Source organism: Microcaecilia unicolor, chromosome 6 (assembly GCF_901765095.1).
Source record: "Microcaecilia unicolor chromosome 6, aMicUni1.1, whole genome shotgun sequence".
NCBI lineage: Eukaryota > Metazoa > Chordata > Amphibia > Gymnophiona > Siphonopidae > Microcaecilia > Microcaecilia unicolor.
The window spans coordinates 144,125,444-144,135,273 of NC_044036.1; positions in this window are offsets into that span (position 1 = coordinate 144,125,444).

Below are 9,830 nucleotides of genomic sequence, written 5' to 3' on the forward strand. Positions count from 1 at the left end.
CATTTACCATTCTATCTTCCCTGTCTGGATTTTGAGGTTGAATGTGTTACTTGTAGCCCCTTTTGCAGTAAAAACAAAGTGCTTCAGATGTTCCCCAGGAAAACCAACAACACAAAGGAGCACCTGAAACACCACCAAGCCAACTGCACAGCAGAAAAGAGCAAAGCAAAGCCTGCAGATCACATTATTAATGCCCCACATTTGATCCCAGAACATGAAGGAGAAGCAGGATTTCATCCATTTAAGTGGACAGAATTAGAGAATGACACGGGGACAAAGTTTGTCCCTGCCCCATCCCGCGGGTTCTGTCTCCATCACCACCCTGTCCCCATGGGCTCTGTCCTCATCTGCAGAAGCCTCAAACACTTATGATTTTGTATTTAAATCTTTTATTAAAAGTATAAAAAGGAACAATATGCTGTGCAACTGTTGTGTATAAATTACAAATAGAAAACAATAATAACAATGAGCAGCTATAATAACCCTCCCACCACCACCACCCTCTACCCTTCCATCCCCAACAATAGCTAATTTCTACTACCCCAAAGAATCCTAATCCATCCTGTTAAAATGTCCGTGGGTACAAAATACAACCCTTAGAGGAGAAAAATATGCCCTATGAAGCACTGTTATGGTTTTTTAAATCTGTGGATGAATAAGAAGTCATCAACAATCTCAAGATTCAATCTAGCTCGCCTGTCTTTCACAGTCCTTCCTGCAATAGAAGCTGTCTTCTTAGAAGATGTGCTGGTAGCAGGATGTACAGGATCCCCCATGCAAATTTTGCTAGTTGTGGCCAGCATGTTTGCTTGTGGGAAAGCGCAGGGTACAAATGTAATAAATAAATAAATAACAGCCTTCAAAGTAGAAAATGACATGAGGGACAAAGATTGTCCCCATCCCCACCCCGTCCCCATGGGATCTGTTCCCATCCCCGCAGAATCTGTCCCCACCATATCCCCGCAAGCTCTGTCCCTGTCCCCATCCCTGCAGTTACTGCGGGTCCCAGTCCCTGTGTCATGCTCTAGCCAGAATTAAACAAGCCTTGGGTGTTCATAAAACTTCCTAGCGCAACTCTGCCTTGATGGGGAAACAAATCAATCACATATTCCACATCTGTATGGATATCACCCAATTCATAATACTGTACGCCAAAAGATCATCCCGAACCTTCCTAAACCTCCACTTCCCCAACTGCAAAGGCATGAAATACAAAGCGCTACATGCATCTACCTTTTCTCACATGAGCACGCAGTACTGGAATACACTGCCACGCAAATTAAGAACAATCAACGATCAAGCTTCCTTCCGCAGATCATTGAAGACCCATCTTTTTGAAAAAATTTACGGAAAGGACCAAAACACAAAGTCCACACCTACTGTTCACGAATGCACCACACATTCACCTCTGAACTCTCATTCCTGTAACATCACATCATTCTTACCTTCAATCACAGAAAAATATATATCATATGTTCTTATGCCTTCTTATCGCCCTCTAAGCTCCCATTGTTTCCTTCCAATGTTTCAATGTTTTTTACTCCAGTGTTACATTCCTTAACGACGCCTCAATTGTTTCGCATAATTCTGAAAAATGTAATCCATAACCAATCTGTAACAAATTGTATTTCCAATATCTAACCCATATTGTAAGCCACACTGAACCCGCAAAAAGGTGGGAAAATGTGGGATACAAATGCAATAAATAAATAAATAAATTACTCATAGAAACAGAGAAAAATGGCCCTCACAAAATATGTTTATATTTTTTTGAATGTACATTTAACGTTCATTAATACAACCTGGTAAACTCAGGTGCACAGCATCTGGAATGTACTGTTTTATCCAACAGCCTAACTGCTTGCTATTATCTTCTCCTAACATCAGTTAAAATGGTAATTGTTCTCAATTTGTTTCAAATAAGCCCTTACACAAACCACAAAAAGCACCCTGCTGTAAGAGAGAGCCGAAAAATGAGTCACAAGATGCTGATGTGCAATCAAATATAAAGTATGCAAATGGATTCTGCATTTAACTTATTTTGGATATATCTGTTTTTCCCTTCCCATCCCCCACCAAGATTTAGAACTGTGCATATAAGACATATTGAATGCATGTTAAAATTTCATTCTGTGGACTGATCCCCTAAACATAGCTCTATGGGGAAGTTCTAGTTTCCTGGATCCTGGCGAAAATGTGATGGAGAAGCTTGAGAAAACAATCCACCATAGCAGAAGAACGCTGAAATCCCACGAGGTACACAAGAACTGTAGGAGATGGACTATGGCTTTCCCGGGACAAATGAAGAAAACTTGAAGACTTAAGACTCGACACAGTACTGTGTTTTGGCTGTGAGACCTGCCTCAGGAGTCTCGACTCTGTATGTCATGAAAATGCATCCAATGATTCCAATGTGACAAAGGGTATTGTTTAGTCAGATGGCGTTTTTGCCATTAATCAATTGCTGCACGTCTCCTAGATTCACCAAAGTTCTTTCTCAAGACCATTCTTCCAATATCCCTTTGTCACATTGGAATCATTGAAGGAGCCAGAGCACCATACTGCCCTGAAAAGCCAAAACACAATAACTGTTGAGAATGTAAATATGAGAAGTCCAAGAAATTGATTTCTTTGAATAAATCCCTATGATATAATCCTTGACTAAAACTAATACTGCGTTCTGGCTTAACATATCTCCCACTCCCATTTATCAAGTGATACTGGGTTTTGGACTTTCGCTACAGGCTTGCGAATGCTGCCAAATGTTAACTGATTTCCATATTTAAAAAATACAGATTAAACTACAGGATATCTGGCAAGTTGCCTACATTTTCAGGCTCTGTTTTCTGAAACTTTCAAAGCAATGAGCATTTAAAGCACAACAGATTTGATTTTTAAATCTGGTTTTATTCTAGCTTTGAGGAGCAGAGAACAAAAGCACATGGAGCCTTCAAGATGGGGATCATCAAATCAAATTTATTGAACAGGCATGACACGATCCGTGTTTCGACAAAAGTGCCTGTGTCAGGGGTCTTGAAACAGTGCACAATGTCCATAAAATATGCATGAAATAGAGTAATGCCAAGAGCATGGTCTCATTGCTATCAGCTTTTCGCTGTGCATTGATGCGGTTTGGTTTGATGTTCAAGAATTCAAATGTTTTTGTGGCAAAATTTGGCGGGTCTGTTCAATAAATTTGAGTTGACCCCCACCCCCCAATCTTGAAGGCTCCTTGTGTTTTTGTTCTCTGCCTTTGTGAAAATGTACTATGGTTTCCCTCTCGTACATCTACTTTAGTTCTGGATTTCCCAGGATCTGTCAATGTCTCTTTGATGCTGGTTAGGAGAATCTAAGTTGGAGCTGATTACTTGTTCTCTTTCAGGGTCAAAATGCACCTTATTTGTAGTATGGCTAGACTCAGCCAGACTTGAAACACAGAACTACTGGCTTATCATTGAACCACCCTTCTATTTGGGGTCCAAGAACAAAAAAAAAACCACCACAGTTTTTGAAATACACCATTCTGAAGGCTCTTTGAGCAGGGACTGTCTTTCTTCTATGTTTGTGCAGCGCTGCGTATGCCTTGTAGCGCTATAGAAATGCTAAATAGTAGTAGTAGTAGTAGTGTGATAGTAGCATGCACGCTATAGAACCATAAATAGAAATATGTGAAATGGAATAACTTAGGACCCCTTTTACTAATGGAGTCTTTTACTAATATGCACTGGCGTTTTTAGTGCGTGCTAAATGCTAGAGAAGCCGATGTATTCCTATGGGCGTCTTTAGCATTTAGCACACATACGCTAAAAACGCCAGCGCACCTAAGTAAAAGACCCCCCCCCCCCCAAGTGTGGTAAAAGAGGGCCTGCGGTGGATGTCGGCACATGGATTTGCCGTGTGCCAAGGCCCCCTTTTACCACAGCAGGTAAAAGTTTGTTTCTGGCCCCCAAAAATGAACATGGTGCTGTGAAAATCACAGGGACTGGCGTGTGGCTGTTTGAGGAGCAGCCTTTACAGCTACTTATTTAGGTGACGGGGCTCCCACGCTAACCCAGCGGTAACCAGGTAAGCCCCAGTGCTACAAAAATATAAAAAGATTTTTTTTTAATTATTTATTATTTTTCAATATTACATTCATATATATGCAAATGCAAAAGAAGTTAGGAATATAACACTAAATAGAACATTTATCCCTTAAACAAGGTTAGGCAAATATTCTTCTAACATTGACCACAATTATGGGACAAGATACAAGGAAATAATTCAAAAAATGAAACAGCTCATCAATCTGAGAGGGGAAACAAATACTCGCTAGCTCTTCTTTATATAATATCTAAAGAAGAGGGTAGTGGCTCTACCTGAATTCTCACACAGGATAATATGCTCATAAAAATCACACCGGAAATGGTGCTCGGCAAAGCGGTGATCGCTCTCCCACCGTTTTGTAAAAGGGGCCTCTTAATGATGCAAATTGAAAGTCACCAAAAATGGCATTTTGGCATTGGTAAGGTAGATCTGTTGGAATAGAGTGCGGTAAAAAGCAGTTGTAATGGATGTGCTCTCACCAATACATTATCCCTTGGATTATTATTATTATTTATTGCATTTGTACCCCACATTATCCCACCTTTTTGCAGGCTCAATGTGGCTTACAGAGTGTTGTTATGGTGCAGTCATTACATGATCTTAGATACAGTCGATAATAAGCTAAGGTAGGTAATTTAAATGCAGGTGCTAGGTAGGTGTTGTGGGAGGTGTTTTAGATGCATCTGAGTACTTTGGGAATAGTTATTGAGGATGTCCTTAGTAGGCTTTGTTGAAGAAGTGTGTCTTCAGAGATTTGCGAAAGCTGGTTAGGTTGTCCATTTTTTTCAGGGTCATGGGTAGTGCGTTCCAGATCTGTGTGCTTTTGTACTCAAAAGTAGTAGCGTATGACTGTTTGTATTTAATTCCTTTGCAGCTGGGGAAGTTCAGATTGAGGAATTTGCGGGCTGATCTTTTGGTGTTTCTAGGTGGTAGGTCCACTAGGTTTAACATATAAAGAGGGGCGTCTGCGTGGATGATTTTGTGGATGGTTGCGCAGATCTTGAACTCAATTCGTTCCTTGAGTGGTAGCCAGTGTAGTTTCTCTCTTAGCGGTTTTGCACTTTCAAATTTAGTTTTGCCAAAGATGAGTCTGTCTGCGGTGTTTTGGGCTGTCTGGAGTTTTTTAATGGTCTGTTCTTTACAGCCTGCATACAAAGTGTTACAGTAGTCCAGATGACTTATTACTAATGATTGTACTAGGGTACGGAAGATGTTTCTTGGGAAAAAAGGTTTTATTCTCTTGAGTTTCCACATCGAGTAGAACATTTTTTTCGTTGTATTCTTCGCTTGGGTATCGAGTGTGAGGTATCGGTCAATGGTGACTCTAAGAATTTTCAGATTTTCTGAGATAGGGAGTGTGCAGTATGATGATGTGGTTATGGTAGGGTAGTTGTTTGTATTGTATTGGGAGGTGAGAACTAGACACTGAGTTTTTTCTGCGTTCAGTTTTAGCTGGAATGAGTCCGCCCAGGAGTGCATGATTTGGAGACTCTGGTTGATCTCGTTGGTTATTTCGTTTAGGTTACTTTTGAATGGGATGTGGATCGTGACATCATCCGCGTATGTGTAGGGGTTAAGGTTCTGATTGGCTAGAAGTTTGGCTAGTGGTATCATAAGGTTGAAGATAGTTGGTGAAAGGGGGGATCCCTGAGGAACTCCACATTCCGGTATCCAAGGTGGTGATCTATCATTATTCGTTGTTATTTGGTAGGATCTGGTGGTAAGGAATCCTTTGAACCATTTGAGAACTGGGCCTCCGATTCCAAAGTATTCTAACAGGTGTAATAGTATTCCATGATCTACCATGTCGAAAGCATAAATAGTGTGCAATTGTATGCGTGCAAAAGTGCATGCAGTCCTGACATGCGTGTGCAACTAAAATTGGCTAAGGAGCCAATTAATGCCAATAACTGAGGGGGGGGGGGGAGGTTAGCAATCATTTGTTGGCATTAATTGGCAACAAGTTTCCAAGTTTATTAAAACTTAACATACCACTAGGTGCTATGAAGAAATAGCTGCTATAAAGAAGGGACACGTGTTGTCATTTTGTAAAACATGGTCAATCCTAGATCATTATTGTCAAGTGTCTCCTGCATAGCTCCTTAGATACTTTTCTTTCTCATTATTGTACTTTTTGTTTTCATCTTTTATAACTATTTACCCCCTTTTTCCATGACGGTTGACATTCTGCTTGATAATGTTTTATAAACTTGTTAATTCAATTTTACTTTTATTTTTCCTATGGCCTTTTCCTTTATATTGGTATTTGTAACCTTTGGATTGTCTTAATGTTATTATTGTATTTTGTACAAATATCCTAAAATAAAAATTGAAAAAAAACCCAAACCTTAATATACCATTCAAACAATATCCAAGTGGTTTACAACACTAAAATGAAACCACATAAAATAAGAAAAGAATGCCAGCCCATAATAGAAAAAGAAAGCTAAAAGCAAACAATTCTTCGCACCAGAATCATACACGTGTTCACACACACACAGAGCAGATCCCAGGGCTCTGAGCAGACAGTTATGAAGACATCAAGCCCGGGGGGGGGGGGGGGGGGGGAGAAGCCGAAGATCAATTTCCATTTGGTGTGTGCATCTCGCTAAGCACTATTCTGTAGTGGAGAAGTAGCCTAGTGGGTAGAACACCAGTCCTGCTGCTCCTTGTGATCTTGGGCACGTCACTTAACCCTCCATTGCCTCAGGTACAAACTTAGATTGTGAGCCCTCCTGGGACAGAGAAATATCCACCATATCTGAATGTAACTCACCTTGAGCTACCACTGAAAAAGGTGTGAGAAAAATCCAAAAATAAAATAAATAATCCCAGCCTTAAAATATGTTCCTGGAGGAAAAGTCCATAGCCTGCTTGCCTTGTAGTATGGAGTGTTGCCATGATTTGGGTTTCTGCCAGGTATTTGTGACCTGGCTTGGCCACTGTTTGGAAAACAGGATACTGGGCTAGATGGACCATTAGTCTGACCCATTATATGGCTACTCATGTTCTTACGTAAAGATCTGCGTAGAAATCAAAATGGGAGGGGCATGGGCAGATCAGGGGATCCACGCCTATTTTACATGCCAGGATTTACACCGGGTTTCAGTTGGAATTGGGCTCTAAGCATAAACAGCACGCAACTCGGAGCGCTATTTAGAGAACAGCGCTCTGTGCAGAATTTTTTTTCAGTGCTATTTACTGAATCTAATCCTATATGCAAGTGGGGTATTCATTCCACCCCTGAAACGCCCCTAAAATAGCCGGTTTTCACTCAGGTGCTAACTGCTCATTTTCAGTGGTGATACCAGGTAAATGCTGCTGAAAAGTAGCAGATAGCGGTTAGCGGCCGGTTAAATCATTTTGAACATGGATCAGAAATTGGTTAGGAAAAGAAAGTACCTTTAGAAGGTGAGCAAATGAATAAAAATATTGGCGCATCTTTCTGCGATTCCAAGATGGCCGCATGCATTTGCATTTAGCTGTAGCATAGCCTTACCTTGTGATGCCTAAAAGACATGGGAGGGCAGCTGCCCGAGTCCCCAAACTCCTTTCCACAATTCCTGGACCGACGGATCGGTTTGTGCAGCTGCAGAGGACTGGTGAAGAGATCGGGAACGGCTCGAGGCAAAGTGCTGGCGATCTAGAACTGTCAGCGTCTTTCGGGCCTGATACCACGCTAAGTCCCGAAGAAAGAGCTCCGCTCCCACAGCCAACGGTAACAAGTTCCCCGCTTCTAGGAGCGACAATGCCTTCCCAGCTGGGTGAATTGGGGCCGATTTCGCAGGGGACCCAGATACAGCGTTTTGAATCGAGAGGAAGGAGGTTATTAATACCTCCGGATGAAACTTGTCCGATTGCAGTAGCTGTGGAGGATTTAGAGGCGACTCGAGAGAAGAAAGCTGAGCAGGAGATCGTGTTTCCTAGAGGTCTTACCACCAGACTGAAAGAGGTAACATTAGATTCACTATGGGATCTTATGTCCCAGCTGGGGCAAATGTTTCTTTCTCAAATAGCTAATCAGACTCAACGCATAAATATGATAGAACAAAAGACTGAAAAGTAAAAAACAGAATTTGATAAAATGACTCCTACAATTAACAAAATGGAACAAGGACTAAAGAAAATGGAAAATGTACAATTTTCAATTTTGAAAGATGTTTCCAACCTGAGATTAGAAGGTGAGCAAATATGTACAGCCGCACATCTGAGAAAGAGACCGTGCCAATCCCACAGCATCGGGCCTTAAGCAATTAGTCCCTTCGTATAGATGTCAGCTCTAATGACTTCAGTGTGGGAGAGACGGAGGCTTTTTAATGAGTTTTGTATTTTTTTTTTTTTTTATAAAGGTACCATGGTTCATCAGAAAAGACTTTGATCTTTAAAGTCCTGACAAATGAATTCCAGCACTGTTACTTAAAATAAAGTGTTAAAAGCAGCACATAATGAGCACGTGAGGACGCCAAACCAAGCCCAGCGGCACTTAAATTTTTTCCCCCTAATTTAAAAGAAGAGACCACAAATAGAATGAGGCAGGGGCTGGATGTTGCCTGGGGACTTGTGGCTGAACAAGTAATTACGATTATAAACTGAAAGTATGTAAATTAACTTAATATAATTATCTGCTTGTGGCCTTTGGAAATAGGTTACAGGATACCTTGTTAGCAAAATTACTCAAGTGCCTCAAAGCCACAGAAAAGGTACGTCATAAGCAATTTAATGCATTTCCCTTTTTTTTTTTTTTTTTTTAACAGTTTTGGGCTGTCCGTAAGATGAAGGGGTTTATTCTGAACACAAGTCTAATAAATAAATACAAGGGTAACACAAAAATTCTTTATCAAACAAGAGGATCTGATGTGCCACAGAGATGCTTCCGTTTACTGGGGGGGGGGGGGGGGGGGGGGGGGTCCTTTACCTATGCTGAGGTAAAAGGGGGCCTGCACTAGCTTCAGCATGGGTTTTTGACATGCACTGAGGCCCCCTTTTATTGCAGCGGATAAAAGGCTAAATCTTTTTCTGAGGACAAGAAATGGCTGTGTGGTCAGTGAACCACGCGTGTTTGAATTCCATTACCGTTTTCATCTCAACCACCTCTTGCGGGAGGGCATTCCACGTCTCTATCATCCTTTCCATGAAAATAATACAGTGGTGGAAATAAGTATTTGATCCCTTGCTGATTTTGTAAGTTTGCCCACTGACAAAGACATGAGCAGCCCATAATTGAAGGGTAGGTTATTGGTAACAGTGAGAGATAGCACATCACAAATTAAATCCGGAAAATCACATTGTGGAAAGTATATGAATTTATTTGCATTCTGCAGAGGGAAATAAGTATTTGATCCCCCACCAACCAGTAAGAGATCTGGCCCCTACAGACCAGGTAGATGCTCCAAATCAACTCGTTACCTGCATGACAGACAGCTGTCGGCAATGGTCACCTGTATGAAAGACACCTGTCCACAGACTCAGTGAATCAGTCAGACTCTAACCTCTACAAAATGGCCAAGAGCAAGGAGCTGTCTAAGGATGTCAGGGACAAGATCATACACCTGCACAAGGCTGGAATGGGCTACAAAACCATCAGTAAGACGCTGGGCGAGAAGGAGACAACTGTTGGTGCCATAGTAAGAAAATGGAAGAAGTACAAAATGACTGTCAATCGACAAAGATCTGGGGCTCCACGCAAAATCTCACCTCGTGGGGTATCCTTGATCATGAGGAAGGTTAGAAATCAGCCTACAACT